This window comes from Scyliorhinus torazame, chromosome 7 (assembly GCF_047496885.1).
Source record: "Scyliorhinus torazame isolate Kashiwa2021f chromosome 7, sScyTor2.1, whole genome shotgun sequence".
Lineage (NCBI taxonomy): Eukaryota > Metazoa > Chordata > Chondrichthyes > Carcharhiniformes > Scyliorhinidae > Scyliorhinus > Scyliorhinus torazame.
Window position 1 is genome coordinate 307247106 of NC_092713.1, and position 18308 is coordinate 307265413.

At 50.5% G+C, this 18308-nt stretch overlaps 1 protein-coding gene across 3 annotated transcripts in view; it reads right to left on the reverse strand.

Annotated features, from left to right (window-relative positions):
• Nucleotides 1–18308, reverse strand: part of ndst1b (N-deacetylase/N-sulfotransferase (heparan glucosaminyl) 1b) — a 320572-nt gene that overhangs the window by 252744 nt on the left and 49520 nt on the right. For 2 of the 3 annotated variants that reach the window (XM_072512712.1, XM_072512713.1), the window contains exon 2: nucleotides 11519–11638. The exons of the other annotated variant lie outside the window; for it this stretch is intronic. The gene's annotated coding sequence lies outside the window, so the exon portion shown is untranslated. The remainder of the gene's footprint in view (nucleotides 1–11518; nucleotides 11639–18308) is intronic. 3 annotated transcript variants of the gene reach the window in all.

An 18308-nucleotide genomic window follows, 5' to 3' on the forward strand; every position in this document is an offset into this window, starting at 1 on the left:
CAACACAAAAGAGGTTAACGGACACCTCAAGACCGCCCATCGATCAGGGAACCGCTCCAGTATTGGAGAAATCAAACCAAGCGATTGGAATGAAGTCCAATCACTTAGAACCAGGTACAGGGTACGCCCCAAAAGGCGGGAAGCCCCTGGGGACTATAAAGTTAAGCCCCCAAGTTCAAATCGTCCTTCTTGACCGGGTCACTCAGCAACGCGAACCAACCCTTGACAGTGACCAGTGCAGCTGCCGCCGAGATCCAGTAAGTCTTAAGTCAACGCTCGCTACGAGATAGGCGCTCCTAGCTACCAATCCGTACCAACTTCGAATCCCGCAGACTCAGAATCCGAACGAAAGGCCATTTGTTTCCCTGACCTGGTGGGCCAGTCCGAAGCTAGGCCTGTTAGTTTTAGAAGTAGCTTAGAAGTAGATTTTATGCATGAGTAGCGATTACTGTGTATAATAAATGTGCTTTGATTTGAATCTTACTAATCGGTGTATTGGGTTATTGATCATTACTTGAACTTGAACCTCGTGGCGGTATCACAAAGATACCTGGTGACTCGAGAGCAAAGGTTATAAAACAGAGCCAATTGAACCAACCAAAAGTTAGCAACAGGGGTGGGGGGGGGGGGGGGTGGTGAGCCGGGGGTGGGGAAGAGTGGGATGGTGGTTGAAAGTGGCGTGCAGTAGTTGATGGGGGGGGGGCGGGAACAAAATGTCTCCACGCACTATTTGAAGAGAGCAGAACAAGTTTGCCCTCTGTCCTGGTCAGTAATCATCCCTCAGTTACCTCATCACCTCATCGCTGTTCATGGGATCTTTCTGTGCATAGATCGGCTGCTGCTGCAATCTCTGAGCCAGCCACGCCCGCGACAGTGACAGCACTTGAAACAATTCATTCATTGTTTGCCCTGCGCTTTGGGGTGCCCTGAAGTTTTAAATGTGCGACATGAAGAAAGTTCTTTGTTCTTCCCTCAAAAAACAGGACAGATGTCAGCGCGGTCAGATCGAGCCAGTTACAAGAGACCTTCTCCAAAGTGACACTGGCTTTTAAAGCAGACCAAGGCAGGCCAGCAGCACGGTTCAATTCCCGTACCAGCCTCCCCGAACAGGCGCCGGAACGTGGCGACTAGGGGCTTTTCACAGTAACTTCATTTGAAGCCTACTCGTGACAATAAGCCATTTTCATTTCATTTCATTTTTATCCGAATGCAAAGGATGAATCTACTGCCTTTGTCTGGCCTTTCATCAGACAGAAGTGCAGATCAGACCTTTGGGATTGTCTCAGACCCCTGCAAGGATTGGGGGGGGGGGGGGGGGGGGGGGGGAGATGGCAGTTACGGTGGCACTTTTACCTGCTGAGTAATCCAAAGGCCTAGCCTAACACTCTGGCAGCATCCGACCACCGCAGCAGGTGCAATCTAAATCCAGTTAGTGAATCGAGGACGTAAAAGCTAATCTCAGTAATGGTGGCCATGAGACATATCACTGGTTGTGGTAAAGGAACGCACGTGATTCACTAGCGTTGTTTTGGCGAAGGAAATCTGCTCGGCCTTACCCGGTCTGGCCTACATGCGACTCCAAGCCCACACCAATGCTCGAGGGCAATTAGGGATGGGCAACAAATGCTGGTCTTCCAGCGATGGGCCACGTCCCTTGATAGAATAAAGAACCAATAAAGTTGCCGAAGGTGTACTTCATAGGTTTGGGAGGCCAATTCCGGAGGAATGGTCCTTTCATTTGTCTCCCAGTTGGACCAAACGTTTGGAGGATATAGAACCATAGAATCCCCCCCGTGCAGAAGGAGGCCATTCGGCCCGTCGAGTCTGCACCAACCCTCTGAAAGAGCACCCTACCTAGGCCCCCTCCCCCGCCTTTAACCCCGTAACCCCACCGAACCTGCACATCCCTGGACACTAAGGGGCAATTCAGCGTGGCCAATCCATCTAAGCCGCACATATTTGGACTGTGGGAGGAAACTGGACCACCCGGAGGAAACCCACGCAGACCCGGGGAGAGCATGCAAACCCCAAACAATCAGTCAAACTGAGGGGGAGGGGGGCTAATGTGGTCGTCACCACTGATGTATATATTGTATATATAGGATGTTTATATAGGTGCTTTACGGTAAGGCCCCTGTACTACAGGTACGGGGGTAGATCCCTGCCTGCTGGTCCCACCCAGTAGGCGGAGTATAAATATGCGTGCTCCCAGTACAGCAGCCATTTCATCAGCTGCTGTAGGAGGCCACACATCTCAGTGCAATAAAGCCTCGATTACATCCTACTCTGGTCTGTGTGTAATTGATGTGCATCAGCTAACATGCATCTCTTTTTATTTCAAGAGGAGATCTGAAAGAGCTTTCTCTTTTGATCAAGCAGAACGAAGGGATAAACAACAGAAGAGAAGAGAGGTGGAGTGAAAGTGTAAATGAGAAAGTGATTAATACTTGCTTGCAGGAGGTGTGCTATCTGAACCTGCCACACTGTGACTGTCACGCCAGTATTTTCACATGCTAGAAGGAGTTCATACTCTCCTGTGGCTCTGATAATGATTCACATATGATTTATCTGCACATCACAGCCAGGCCATTACGACCTGAATAATTCAGCAGCCAGTGATTCCCAATGCTGCTGTGTTCCCTGCTGCTCAGACCTTGTGTCGAAGGGATGAAAACGCAGGACAGCCAATGCAGCGCATCAAAAAGAAATGAATTCGCCCCAAACCCATTCTACATTTTTATCACACGGAACAGGCACTGAATGATTAACAAAGGTTTAAAGAGCTTGGTTGCGGAAGAGGGTCCCAAATTGCACATCTGACTTAAACTGCAGCTGCATAATCCCTTCGCCTGCGACCAGATGCACGCTGCGAACGCGGCTGTCTCCCAGCGCTCCAGCAGCTGCTAGGTCAGGCAGCGTCCGAGGGGAAAGGTACAAATGATATCCGCAGCAGGGCAACTGGACAAGCGGATCCGCTCCTGCAAATCAGTGAAACCATTCAGCTTCGTAAAAGAGCAAGCGGTCACACCCTTCCGCCCCGCCTCGCTCCAGCACCGCTGCTTCATCAGACCGCATCATGCAGCAACCACAGGGAGACTGGAGTCTCTTTAACTCTGTCTTTAGTTATTTATTCATTTTATTGGGGCACTGTTCGGCCCCCCCCCCCCCCCCCCCCCCTCCTCACCCATCCCCTCGCGCCCCACCACCGCCGAGAAAACAACCTGAACTCAGCACTGAGATGTGAAGGTGTGCTGCATCGGCAGTCTGCAGAAGGATCATACCAGAGAAGGAAAGGCCCAGGAAGAAAAGGTTTGGGCAGCTGGGACGCAGAGCACCGTCGTTTAGTACTAAGGGTCAATTTAGCGCGGACAATCCACCTAACCCGCACATCTTTGGACTGTGGGAGGAAACCGGAGCACCCGGAGGAAACCCACGCAGACACGGGGAGAAGGTGCAGACTCCGCACAGTCACCCGAGGCCAGAATCGAACCCGGGTCCTTGGAGCTGTAAGGCAGCAGTGCTAACCACTGTGCCACTGTGCCGCCAACATGGAGCTTTAGTTTTCTGCTTCATCCCCATCCAAGACTGGTGGGAGAGAAGCTATGAGGAGGATACAAAGAATCTGCAAAGAGCTATAGATAGGTTAACTGAGGCGGCAAATATTTTGCCAGATGGAATATATCGTGGGGTACATGCCGACATACAAATTAGGCGCAGGAGTAGGCCACTCGGTCCTTCCAGACTGGTCTGACATTCAATGCGATCATGGCTGATCTAATTTTAACCTCAATCTCCCATTAATGGGCAGCACGGTAGCATTGTGGACAGCACAACTGCTTCACAGCTCCAGGGTCCCAGGTTCGATTCCGGCTTGGGTCACTGTCTGTGTGGAGTCTGCCCATCCTCCCCGTGTGTGCGTGGGTTTCCTCCGGGTGCTCCGGTTTCCTCCCACAGTCCAAAGATGTGCAGGTTAGGTGGATTGGCCGTGATAAATTGCCCTTAGTGTCCAAAATTGCCCTTAGTGTTGGGTGGGGTTACTGGGTTATGGGGATAGGGTGGAGGTGTTGACCTTGGGTAGGGTGCTCTTTCCAAGAGCCGGTGCAGACTCGATGGGCCGAATGGCCTCCTTCTGCACTGTAACTTCAATGATTCCTGCCCACCCTCAACTTTGGTAGGAAGAATAGAAATCAGAATTTATTTAAATTGAGGGAAGGCTGGATAACGGAGGGATGTGGGTGCACTCGCAATGGAACACAAAATGCTAGCGTGCACTTACAGGTAATTAGGACGGCAAATGGAATGTTGACCCATTCGCATTGGAGTTTAGAAGAATGAGAGGGGATCACATTGAACCCTGTAAGGTTCTGAGGGGGCTGGAATCCTGAGAGGATGTTTCCCCTGCTGAGGGAATTTATAACTCGGGGGCACAGTTTCACATTAGGGGTCTCCCATTGAAGACGGAGAGGAGGAGAAATTTCTTTGGAGGTCATCAATCTTTGGAATTCCTTACAGAGAGCAGTAGATGATGGGTCATTGAATACATTTAAGATTCTGTCAGACAGATTTTTGGTCCACAAGGGAGGCAGTGGATGGACGAATAGGCAGGAGTACACTCTATCAGCTATGGCCATGATTAGCTCAACCATAGAACATAGAACATAGAACAATACAGCGCAGTACAGGCCCTTCGGCCCACGATGTTGCACCGAAACAAAAGCCATCTAACCTACACTATGCCATTATCATCCATATGTTTATCCAATAAACTTTTAAATGCCCTCAATGTTGGCGAGTTCACTACTGTAGCAGGTAGGGCATTCCACGGCCTCACTACTCTTTGCGTAAAGAACCTACCTCTGACCTCTGTCCTATATCTATTACCCCTCAGTTTAAAGTTATGTCCCCTCGTGCCAGCCATATCCATCCACGGGAGAAGGCTCTCACTGTCCACCCTATCCAACCCCCTGATCATTTTGTATGTCTCTATTAAGTCTCCTCTTAACCTTCTTCTCTCCAACGAAAACAACCTCAAGTCCATCAGCCTTTCCTCATAAGATTTTCCCTCCATACCAGGCAACATCCTGGTAAATCTCCTCTGCACCCGCTCCAAAGCCTCCACGTCCTTCCTATAATGCGGTGACCAGAACTGTACGCAATACTCCAAATGCGGCCGTACCAGAGTTCTGTACAGCTGCAACATGACCTCCCGACTCCGGAACTCAATCCCTCTACCAATAAAGGCCAACACTCCATAGGCCTTCTTCACAACCCTATCAACCTGGGTGGCAACTTTCAGGGATCTATGTACATGGAGACCTAGATCCCTCTGCTCATCCACACTTTCAAGAACTTTACCATTAGCCAAATATTCCGCATTCCTGTTATTCCTTCCAAAGTGAATCACCTCACACTTCTCTACATTAAACTCCATTTGCCACCTCTCAGCCCAGCTCCGCAGCTTATCTATATCCCTCTGTAACCTGCTACATCCTTCCACACTATCGACAACACCACCGACTTTAGTATCGTCTGCAAATTTACTCACCCACCCTTCTGCGCCTTCCTCTAGGTCATTGATAAAAATGACAAACAGCAACGGCCCCAGAACAGATCCTTGTGGTACTCCACTTGTGACTGTACTCCATTCTGAACATTTCCCATCAACCACCACCCTCTGTCTTCTTTCAGCTAGCCAATTTCTGATCCACATCTCTAAATCACCCTCAATCCCCAGCCTCCGTATTTTTTGCAATAGCCTACCGTGGGGAACCTTATCAAACGCTTTGCTGAAATCCATATACACCACATCAACTGCTCTACCATCGTCTACCTGTTCAGTCACCTTCTCAAAGAACTCAATAAGGTTTGTGAGGCATGACCTACCCTTCACAAAGCCATGCTGACTATCCCTGATCATATTATTCCTATCTAGATGATTATAAATCTTGTCTCTTATAATCCCCTCCAAGACTTTACCCACTACAGATGTGAGGCTCACCGGTCTATAGTTGCCGGGGTTGTCTCTGCTCCCCTTTTTGAACAAAGGGACCACATTTGCTGTCCTCCAGTCCTCTGGCACTATTCCTGTAGCCAATGAAGTCTTTGAATGCTGGAGCAAGCTCTCTGATTGGATACGGCGGGCGGGAGGGATGGATGTTTCTACTTGTGGGGAAGAGCAAAACTAGATTCCATCAGCAACTGAGCCCCTCGCTCCCATGCCCACATGTCCATCCTTGGCCTGCTGCAGTGTTCCAGTGAAGCCTAACGCAAGCTGGAGGAGCATCTACCGATTCGGCACGTTACAGCCCCCAGGACTCAACATGGAGCTCAATAAATTTCACCTGTGACCCTTCTCCTCCGTCTTGACCTTTCTTTTTATATCCAAGACATTTTGTGTCCCAATGCAAACCTCCCCTCCCCCTCCCCCACTGGGCCATCTGCCACTTGTTCTTCCGCGTTGCTTTCATTGAGTGCTGACCTTTACTCTTCCATAAACACATTCTGATATCTGACCATTTATGCAACTATTAGCACTTTCTGCTGCAATTAACACTTCTCCTGTCTCATGACCGACACATCTTTATTGCAATCTCTCCTAGCTCCCCCCAATTATTGATCTTCTACTCAGTTCCAGCTGTTCTACCGCTTCTTACACAGTAAAATAATCCAACGCATTTCTCCCTCTCTTTAGTTCTGAGGAAGTCATACCAACTCAAAACGTCGAGCGCGATTTAATGGCCACGTTGCGACCGCGACGCAGCTCGCCGCAGAGCAGAATGGCCGATAGAAGCTGGGAGACCCCGTTCCCAGGATCTATCCGGCTCCCAAAGCCTCGTGAGGTCTCACGCAATCTCGCAAGACGTTGCGATGTAAATCCCGCCCATTGTGGACGGGATCGCTTTTCAGCAAATCTGCATTTCAGAGCAAGACGGCTGGCCTCGCTCTAGTGTGCAGATAACCGAGGTACCTGAGGCAGTGGGATCTATCCCCTTTGCCTCGGAGACTTCGGGCGGACGCCATTCAGCACTTGCCCCCACAAATGGGGAGCAGACAGGACGGTACTTATGGGGGTCTCCCAGGGGATGAGAACCCCCCAGGTGCATGCCCCTTTGGGCAGGGCGGTACCCTGGCTTAGCTGGTGCCACCTGGGCACCCTGGCACTGCCAGCCTGACATGCTGGCAGTACCATACGGGTGCCAACCTGGCACTGTCAATGTGCCCAGGTGGCACTGCCAGCTGGCAAAGGTGCTACCAGGATACCAGGTTGGCACTGAAAAGGTGCCAGGCTGGCATTTTCTTTGTGGGCATGATTGAGCTGGGGGCACCCTGCGCGGGTGTTTGGTGGGGGGGGGGGGCACGGCCCTCTCATCCTATAGTGCGTTGGGGTTTGGTGGGATCGGGGGTCACTTCCGGGAGGGCCTCGGAGAATGGGATGACATGTATAAATGGCATTCTGATCTCTCGCTACACTGAGGAGTTCCGGCGAGCGGGGTTCCAGCCAAGTGCCATGACCCATTGCGGTGAACACCAGTTAAGTTTATCATCAACAGATGAAGTAGCGTTTACCTACATTAGCCGTGCATGTGTTAAGTAGCCTCACATAAACTCACTGAGGTTCAATGAGGCAGTTGCTCACTGTAACATCAGCTAATGCAACCTGCTGCGAGCGACAGGTTAATGACTTCAGCTGCCCACTTGCAGGAAATGTTACTGTGAATGTAGATCGCTATATTTGCTTTTAATGAAGCTTGATTAATAGGATGGAACAAAGACATGCTCCCCATTAGGCGCTTTAAGTGTGCTCAAAAAGATTGAGAGGATAATTTGTGACGGGCCCGAAGCAGCGACTGCCTCTGTCCTCCCAAAGGAAGCTTTGCAGGAGGATGACGCGGAGGATCATTTTGGAGCCTTCCCTCCGAGGGCAAACTAGAAAGGGGGCTTGGGCTGGGGAGTAGAAATGGAGTGACGGGGCAGATTGGGAAACCAGTCGGGGCAGGGGGTGGCGTGGGGGGGGGGGGTGGGGGGAGTGAAACCTGGGCATCCTATTATGGACAACCAGTACTGTTTCCACTGGTTGGCAAAGAGGGAATGAGGGGGACAGAGATCGAGGATGCTCTCTGGAAGAGCCACGGGGTGAGGGGGAATGAAGGCCTTTGCATGGGGAGCTATTGGGCCTGCGGGATACATCACAAAAAGTATCTAATAAAGGAGAAGATCACTGTAAAGAGAATGGGAACCGTTTGAAGAGGACAAATGTAAAATAGCTGGAATGTAGAGCATTACAGGAGGGCGTACCAGAATGACAGGGCCCAATGCGATGCCATAATTATTATTTTATGTAAATTCTCCTTTATTGACCCTGATCCCAGCTGAAACTAGATAGTTTTTTGAAGAAGAAAGGGATTAAGGGTTATGATGTTCGGGCGGGAAAGTGGAGCTGAGTCCACAAAAGATCAGCCATGATCTCATTGAATGGCGGAGCTGACTCGAAGGGCCAGGTTGCCTACTCCTGCTCCCAGTTCTTACGTTCTTATGTAAAACAACATGTTGCTCAGGTACGCCATAGAATTCAACAGTGCAGAAGGAGGCCACTCAGCCCATCGAGTCTGCACTGACCCTCTGAAGGAGCATCCTACCTAGGCCCACTCCCCCACGCTATCCCCGTAACCCCACCTAACCTGCGCATCTTTGGACACAAAGGGTTAATTTAGCACGGCCAATCCACCTAACCTGCGCATCTTTGGACGCAAAGGGGTAATTTAGCACGGTCAATCCACCTAACATAGAAAATAGAATACAAAAGGAGGCCATTCGGCCCATCGAGTCTGCACCGACCCACTTAAGCCTTCACTTCCACCCTAACCCCGTAACCCAATAACCCCTCCTAACCTTTTTGGTCACTAAGGGCAATTTAGCATGGCCCATCCACCTAACCTGCACGTCTTTGGACTGTGGGAGGAAACCGGAGCACCCGGAGGAAACCCACGTAGACACGGGGAGAATGTGCAGACTCCGCACAGACAGTGACCCAAGGCTGGAATCGAACCTGGGATCCTGACGCTGTAAGGCAGCAATGCTGACCACTGCGGTACCGTGCCGCCCAATTTAGTGAGTTACTGTCTTATGTTGATTATGCTGCCAATTTGAGTGCTACCTGTATTACCAGTGGCAGTGGGTTAATCAAAGCCAGTTACTGCGGATGCTGGAATCTGAAACAAAAACAGACAGTACTGGACAATGTGAGCAAGTGTGACACCATCTGCGGAGAGAAAAGGGGGCTGACGTTTCGAGTCTGGATGACTCTTTGTCAAAGTGTTCAGCGAGTTATTATTGGTTATTGGTGGAATCGCAGTGCATCGCTTCTCCGTGCAAACAGCCCCTCCGGCCTACCCTCGCTTGGTTTCCCTTCTCCGCCCGCTTGTCGGTGGCCTGCTAAGTCTCATTAGTCCTCACACATGCCTGATTGTCCCAAAGGCTGCTGGGGTTGAAGAGCCATCACTCAGGACTTATATAAAGGACTTCAATGATATATTTGGGTTAGGGGTGGAAAGCTGTTGAAGAGATTCCATTGCGGAGTTTCAGGAACACTGCAGCAGGAATTTCGGGATTTCGGAGAGGAAAGTGTAACTGGAGATGGGACGGTTGTTTCCAGGGACAGACGGCGGTAAGTTTTCGAGGAAGGGGGTTGTGGCAGTGATTTTGAGATGAACTGAGAGGGCACCACAGTAGCACAGTGGTTAGCACTATGGCTTCACAGCGCCACGGTCCCAGGTTTGATTCCCGCTTGGGTCACTGTCTGTGTGGAGTCTGCACGTTCTCCCTGTGTCTGCGTGGGTTTGAAATGAAATGAAAATTGCTTATTGTCACGAGTAGACTTCAATGAAGTTACTGTGAAAAGCCCCTAGTCGCCACATTCCGGCGCCTGTTCGGGGAGGCTGGTACGGGAATTGAACCGTGCTGCTGGCCTGCCTTGGTCTGTTTTAAAAGCCAGCGATTTAGCGCAGTGAGCTAAACCAGCCCCTGGATCCTCCGGGTGCTCCGGTTTCCTCCCACAGCCCTATCACATTGGGACAAACGCCCAAGATGATGCCCCCTCTTTGTGCTTTCCCATCTGGTCTCCAAAACCTGCCTCCATACCTGCTCCTTAAGGTGCCTGATTCTTTTCTGAAAGGTCAGGGATGTACCTCACTTTGGACAGCATCGATGTTCTCCGTTGCCCTGTTTGGCCAGCAACTTTCCAGGGCACAGCTTCCTCACATTGAGGAGCAAAGTCCCACTCTCGGGCAGTGAAGGCCACCTGAAGGGTGTTATCGGCACTGGATGGCCTTTCTATAGGTCAGTTACCCTTCCGGAGGATGAGCTTCCCCCACCCAGCTGCAAAATCTGGCCCAAAGAATGGTTACAACACATAGGAGGCCTTTCGGCCCATTGCGTCAGTGCTGGCCCTCTGCGAGAGCAACTCGCTAAGTCCTAGTCCCACTCCATCATCCTTTCCCCCGAACCCTGCACATTCCTCCCAGGATGATAGAATTCCCCTGGCCCCCACCACATCTCCCCTCTGAGAACCTTGGGAAACCCCCAGGTCGGGATTCTCCGCCCCAAGGCCGGCTTCCCCATTCTCCAGCGCCGTTTTTCGGGCACCCGCGGGATTCCTGCAGTGCTGGTCGGGGGACGTTGACAGCGGACACCCCCCCCCCGGCGATTCTCCGGGCCCCGATGGGCCGAGTGGCCGACGAGTTTGGCCGAGTAACGCCGGTGTGGATTACTCACCTCCCACCACACGGCGGGTCCTAGAAGGTGAGTGTGTGGGGGCCGTCCTGGAAGGGGGGGGGCGTGGGGATCCGATCCCGGGTGGGCCCCCACGGTGGCCTGGTCCACGATCGGGGCCTACCGATCAGCGGGTGGGCCGGTTCCGTGGGGGCCTACTTTACTCCGCGACGGGCCCCTGTAGGGCTCCGCCATATTTCCCGGGGGCCGGCGTGGAGAAGGGAACCCCCGCGCATGCGTGAGAATACGCCGGTCGTTCTGCGCATGTGCGCAAATACGCGGGCCGTTCCGCGCTTTGCGCGAACTCGCGCGGGCCGTTCCCCGCCGGCTGGAGCTGCGGGGACCGCTCCGGCGGCAACCTTGCCGCCTAGGATGGGGAGCATTCGCCATTATCGGGGACCGTTGACGCCTGAGTCGTTCGCCGGCATGGGGACATAGCTCCATTATTAGAGAATCCCGCCCCCAGTCTCTGACTCAGCCATCCATCGCCCTCTGTGAATATCTCTTCCTTTGACAACAGCCCAATTATGTCTGATGAGCCCCCTGGCAATTTGCCCTGAGAAGCTTTTCCACATGAAAAGGCTCTATCTAAATGCAAGTTGTTACTTGTTGGGTCAAGGCAGGAAACTCAAATCACCAGAAATGGCCTGAACATCAGTGTAAATCCCCAGCGATAAACACTTGAATAACAATAAACAGAGTGAACATGTTACTAAATGAAGCGAATGGGGGTATGGTTTGCACAACTCACCAGTACAGACTCTTCCCGAGTTGTCTTCGTGTTCGGACTCCCCCCGCCCCCGGCCCCGGTTCACATTGTCTGCTTCATCGGGAAGGCTGGAGGTAGCTTCTGTCCATGCGGGAATCAGACCTACATACCAACAAACATTCTGGTGTTAACACGTCAGCGCGGCTGGACAGGAGATCAATGAATACCGAACATTCAGGAGGAACGGGCCTGTCCTGACCTGACCTGGAAAGCTGATGCAGCTGCCATTCTCCGCTAGCTTGTGAGGAGCGAGGGCGGGCAGACGGCAGATGTTTCAAACTCATTCTCACCAGGTTTTCACTGATGGTCGAAATGAGGCAACTGCATCACTCACCATCCTGTCACCCTCCCCAGTTAACCAAGGATTCTGCCACAGGCAATTTTTCTTTTCATTCATTCGTGGGATGTGGGAATCCCATTGATCACAATGAATGGCGGGCGCAGGCTCGAGGGGCCGAATGGCCTCCTCCTGCTTCTATTTTCTAAGTAAACCACTGGGGCTGGTTTAGCACACTGGGCTAAATCGCTGGCTTTTAAAGCAGACCGAGGCAGGCCAGCAGCACGGTTCAATTCCCGTACCAGCCTCCCCGAACAGGTGCCGGAAAGTGGCGACTAGGGGCTTTTCACAGTAACTTCATTTAAAGCCTACTTGTGACAATAAGCGATTTTCATTCATTTCATTCATGTATCGCTGGTTGGGCTAGCATTTGCTGCCGATCCCTGAGCACACTTGAACTGAGTGGCTTGTTCAGTCAGTTCCAGAGGGTATTTAAGAGTCACCCACAAACCACCTGGGTTTTTACAACACTCGACTTTTAATTCCAGATTTTTAGTGAATTCAAATTCCACCACCTGCCGTGTGGGATTTGAACCGGGGTCCCCAGCATGTTACTCCGGCCCATTACTCATCCAGTGACAATACCACTACGTCACTGCCTGCCCCCAAATGTGTGTCACCAGGACAATTTACTTCCAAATGCTCGGGAACCATCTCCACGCAGCCCAGAGCAGCAAACCTTTAACCCTGCCTAAATGAAAGTGTGAGCTCGTCTCTCTCTCTTCACAATGCTCAGATCGGTTTACGGTCAACCTCCCTTGAAGTTTCAGAGCTAAAAATAATTGATTCCTAGTAGGCAGTCCAAAGAAATAATGCTGCCCATGTTTCACAGTAAATTTACATGAATTTGTTTCGTCCCAAATTCTGCATAACTACACAACCCACCTTAAGATGTTCTTTTCCAGGGCAGGGTGGCGGAGTGGTAAGCACTGCTGCCTACGGTGCTGAGGACGCAGGTTCGAATCCCGGCCCCGGGTCACTGTCCGTGTGCAGTTTGCACATTCTCCCCGTGTTTGCGTGGGTTTCAGCCCCACAACCCAAAGATGTGCAGGGTAGGTGGATTGGCCACGCTAAATTGGCAGCACGGTAGCATGGTGGTTAGCACAATTGCTTCACAGTGCCAGGGTCCCAGGTTCGATTCCCGGCTTGGGTTACTGTCTGTGTGGAGTCTGCACGTTCTCCCCATGTGTGCGTGGGTTTCCTCCGGGTGCTCCGGTTTCCTCCCACAGTCCAAAGATGTGCAGGTTAGGTGGATTGGCCGTGCTAAATTGCCCTTAGTGTCCAAAATTGCCCTTAGTGTTGGGTGGGGTTACTGGGTTATGGGGATAGGGTGGAGGTGTGGGCTTGGGTAGGGTGCTCTTTCAAAGAGCCGGTGCCGACTCGATGGGCTGAATGGCCTCCTTCTGCACTGTAAATTCTATGATTCTATGAAATTGCCCCTTAATTGGAAAAAAGTAATTGGGTACTCTAAATTTATTTTTTTTAAAAGGTTTTCTTTTCCAGTGCAGACCCCACCCTGGGCGATTAAGTTTTAAACAATTTTGTGTGAAAATTTAATCAAAAAAATTATTTCATGAGATGCAGCCGTCACCGGCTGGTCAGCATTTGCTGCCCATCCCTTACAGTCCTCGAACTGAGTCTCCCGCTCGGCCATTTCAGAGGGGCAGTTAAGAGTCAATCACCTAATAACAATAATCGCTTATTGTCACAAGTCGGCTTCAATGAAGTGAAAAGCCGCTAGTCGCCACATTCCGCCGCCTGTTCGGGGAGGCCGGCGCGGGAATTGAACCTGCACTGCTGGTTTTGTTCTACATCATAAGCCAGCTGTTTAGCCCGCTGTGTTAAACCATCCCCACATTGCTGAACACATTGCTGTGGGTCTGGAGTCATGTGTCGGCCAGACCAGGTAAGGGCGGCAGATTTCCTTCCCTGAAGGGCATTAATGAACCAGATGGGTTTTTACAACAATCGGCGATAGTTTCAAAACTAGGGGCGCGATCTGCCCGAAACAAAATGGAGTCTGTTCAGGGCGGGACTAGCGGGTCTGTTTACACCGCTAACCTCTATCAAGCGGGGCTTGTTTCCATGCCCCGGCAGGGAACGCAGCCCCCCCCCCCACCCCCGAGGCCACACTTAGCGTCATTTCCTGAACTGAGGAGCTCATTTTTAAATGGTGCCCCAACCTGGGGGTTCCAGCATAAAAGGGGGGCCATTCAGCCCTAGTGGCCCTGTGTTCATGCTGGCCCTCTGCCAAAACAACCCACCCCGTCCCACTCACTCCACCCTTTCCCCATAACCCCGCAATTATTTTCCCTTCAGTTAATGACTCGATTTTCTTTTGAAGACTTCGGCTGATGAGAGGGGGTGGGTGGAGAAGGGCCGGGCGGTTGACGGTATCAAAGGCAGCAAAGAAGACGAGGAGAACAAAGAAAAAAGGTAACTCGCTCAGAGCCACAGAGAATGTCTTGTGTGACTTTGGCTCGGGTAAATATGTCACAGCTTATTAATTATACAGGTGACTGTTCCTTTGAAAGAACAGACCAACCTCTATTCTGATTCAAGTTCACTGCTTCATCAAATTCTGTCAAGTGCGGCTTGCTGCCTTTGACTAAAGTCCATCAGCACACTCCATTGTATAACATTCCACTGCAGATGTCCAAAGGGTGGACCTTGCTATAGACACAGCAACGTTATTCATCTGGCCAGTTCCTGGCTGCCATGTAAAGAAGCTGGGATAACTTCATACTGCTCAAGGGATAGTCGTGACAGAATTGTCATCTCGTAACAGAAGCTGGTTACCTTTCATTCTATTCAGGCCTAGTTCCAACCACAACACTCTCTGGGCAACCTAGGCTGTTGACCCTGTTTCATCTCAGAGGATCACAAGATTGAAATCGGGCTTGTTCACTAACTATGGCCCTTGAATAAGATTGAATACATAGAAAATGGAAGCGGGAGGAGGCCATTCGGCCCTTCGAGCCTGCTCCTCCCATTCATTATGATCATGGCTGATCATCCAACTCAGTAACCTATTTTCTGTGGTAGCGAATTCCACAGGCCGATCACTCGCTGGGTGAAGAAACTTCTCCTCATCTCAGTCCTAGATGATTTATCCTGTATCCTGAGGCTGTGACCAATGGTTCTGGACTCCCCCACCTCCGGGCACATCCTTCTTGCATCTACCCTGTCTAGTCGTGGAACCACAGAATCCCTACAGCGCAGGAGGCCATTCGGCTCATCAAGTCTGCGCTGACCCTCCGAAAGAGCATCCCACCTGTGGTAAACACCACTGGTTATACACTACGTGTATTACGGTCTGAGAGGGCTTCTGTGGATGCTCCGAGATATCCTTCGAAGCAGGCTAGCCAGTGCTCGAAAGTGGCAGTGGCGTCGGCTGCATGAGGGTTCAGCTCCAGGTGACCCGGCTTGATTAAGATGTTCATCTTTAGAATTCTAGTGCAATAAATTGATGCACCATCAATAACCATGAGATGAAATGATGAACAATTGAAGCTTTATTGCACTAGATGTTAAGCCTCCTGCAGCTGAAACCAGAATGGAGGCAGTGCAGGAGAGTGAACACTCTTATACTGAGCCTGCTGGGTGGAGCCAGCAGGCCGGGGTTTACTGTATTGACTGTAGTACAGTGGCAGTACCATAATCTCCGGCCTGCTGGCTCCACCCAGCAGGCTCAGTATAAGAGTGTGCACTCTCCTGCACTGCCTCTATTCTGGTTCCAGCTGCAGGAGGCTTAACATCTAGTGCAATAAAGCCTCAATTGTTCACCATTTTGTCTCGTGATTATTGATAGTACATCAACACCTGGCCCAATCCCCCACCTTATCCCCGTAACCGTGTAACCCCACCTAACCTTTGGACAATAAGGGGCAATCTAGCACGGCCAATCCACCTAACCTGCACATCTTTGGACTGTGGGAGGAAACCGGAGCACCTGGAGGAAACCCACACAGACAGGAAATTAAGGAATTGGATGATGAGCAGCAGTGATGTAAATTGGGCCTGGTTCAAACAGCAAAAGAGAAGGCTGAGTGGTAATATGATTGTTGCTGTCAGGATTCTACAGAGGCTGGAAAACGATAAACATACTGAGATATTTCACCTTGTCCTGAACAGGAAACTAGACGACATGGTTAAGGGAGTGTCGTCAAATCATATCTATCGAAACATTATGGCGCGTCAACCTGAACAGTATCGAGAGAGAGATTCATGAAGCAGAAAGTGTTGATTCATTCAAATGCAAATTAGATTGGCTTCTTTTGGAAAATATTATTTGGGAACATATCTGAGCAAACTGACACATGACATATGGCCAGTGTAGCGTGGTTAGGCGTTCGAAAGTCAGCTGTTCCTGTGGTCCCCAAAGCTTTCCATCGGAGTCTTCCCTCGCTTCATGTCTGGGTCTACTGAAAAGACGAGTTGATGGAGATTGATTGCTCTGATTAACCAAGTTCTCCAGTATCATTACAACACACCACTGACAGGATTGCGAAAGGAAAACTAGGTGGAGCGTGGTCTCCTGTTTATCGTGAAAATTCCTGCCCCTGTGTCCAGGCCCAGCCACATAATCCGTTCTGTCAACAACACAAATGCTCACCTCTATGAACATGCAAACCTCAGCTTTGTAACCAGTTAATGTACTTCAGCATTAACAAGTTGTCAGTGCTGCCATCTGGATTATTTCCCTTTGGGCACATCATTTAAACCAATTTGACAAAGAACAAAAATGTTCTTGCTTCATCATCTCTCTCACTCTGCCCGGAGCTGCTCTTACCAGGAGATCTGCTGGTCTGTTATGTCACTCTTGTTTGCCTTGTCCCACCCTCACAATTCCACTGTAGCTCATCTCCATCCTCTCAATGACGTCCCTCATCCAACTGCACCTCGGTCCAGCCCTCTTTCCGCTGCCCTCCCCTTTGCCGTCTGGAAGAGTTCTCTGCAACTTTTCAGCTCCGATCACATGGCTGAAATTCAGACATTTTCTTTTCTGAATGTCATTTTTGAAGAGCTTTGTTTTGCAATTTCAAGCATCTCATCGTTTGTCTGAAGGTCTGCCGATGGAATTTTAAGCAGCCATCTTAGTTTCCACATAGGAAATAGGAGGAATAGGCCACTCGGCCCCTCGAGCCAGCTCCATCATTCAACTAGATCATGGTCGATCCGCTACCTCAACACCAACTTCCTGAACTATCCCAGACCCCTTGATGTCATAATAAGTAGGCTTACATTAACACTGCAATGAAGTTACTATGAAATGCCCTAGTTGCCACATTCCGGCACCTGTTTGCGTACACAGAGGGAGAATTCGGAATGTCCAATTCACCTAACAAGCACGTCTTTCGTGATTTGCGGGAGGAAACCGGAGCACCCGGAGGAAACCCACGCAGACACCGGGAGAACGTGCAGATTCCGCACAGACAGTGACCCAAGCCGGGAATCAAACCTGCGACCCTGGAGCTGTGAAGCAACAGTGCTAACCACTGTGCTACTGTGCTGTCATATCTATCGATTTCTGTTTTGAACATGCTCAGTGATTTGGCCTCCAGAGCCTCTGGGTTAGAGAATTCCAAACATTCACTACCCACTGAGTGAAGAACATTCTCCTCATCTCAGTCCCTAATGGCCTGTCCCTTATTTGGAAAGCATGTCCCCTGGTCCTACACCCCTCCGGCCAGGGGAAACATCCTTCCTGCTTCGACCTTGCTGACTGCTGTTAGAATTGAGTATGTCACAATGGCATTGTTTCTCATTCTTCTAAATTCGAGGGAATCCAGGCCCAGCCTCCTCAAGCTCTCCTCGTAGAACAACCCCTCAAGCCCAGGAATCAGTCTGGTGAATCTGCCTTGCACTTACCCTACGTTAAGTACATGCAGGTAAGGAGACCGAACTGTACACAATACTCCAGGTGTGACAAGGCCCTCGACATTGGGTTACCAACTCCAGTCAGATATATTCTGGGAAAGGTTGGCAGCAGGGACGTCACGGAAAGCCGGAGATGTGGTGAGAGGGTGTGACACTCGAGAAATAACTAGTTAATACCATGAGTAACCATAATTAATCTCTATACCAGCATTCAACCAGTCACAGCCGAGCCTAATCTTTGGCTCATAATCAGCGTCCTTTTGTCCAGCTCTGCAGCCTCAATTGATTGGAGCACTGCTCAGGTGGTCTGTAGACTGTGTAGCCATCTGGGATGGCCACTTACAAAGTAAACATGGAATCTTGCAAAGACTCAAGGGAAATATGGCCAATACAGGATTCAGGCAAACTCAGAGCCTAAATGTATATTTGCTAACAGAGAACCAGACAGTAAGGCAATGCATTTTGGAAGGGCTAATGCAGGTAGGGAATATACAGTGAATGGTAGAACCCTCAAGAGTATTGAAAGTCAAAGAGATCTAGGAGTACTGAATGCTT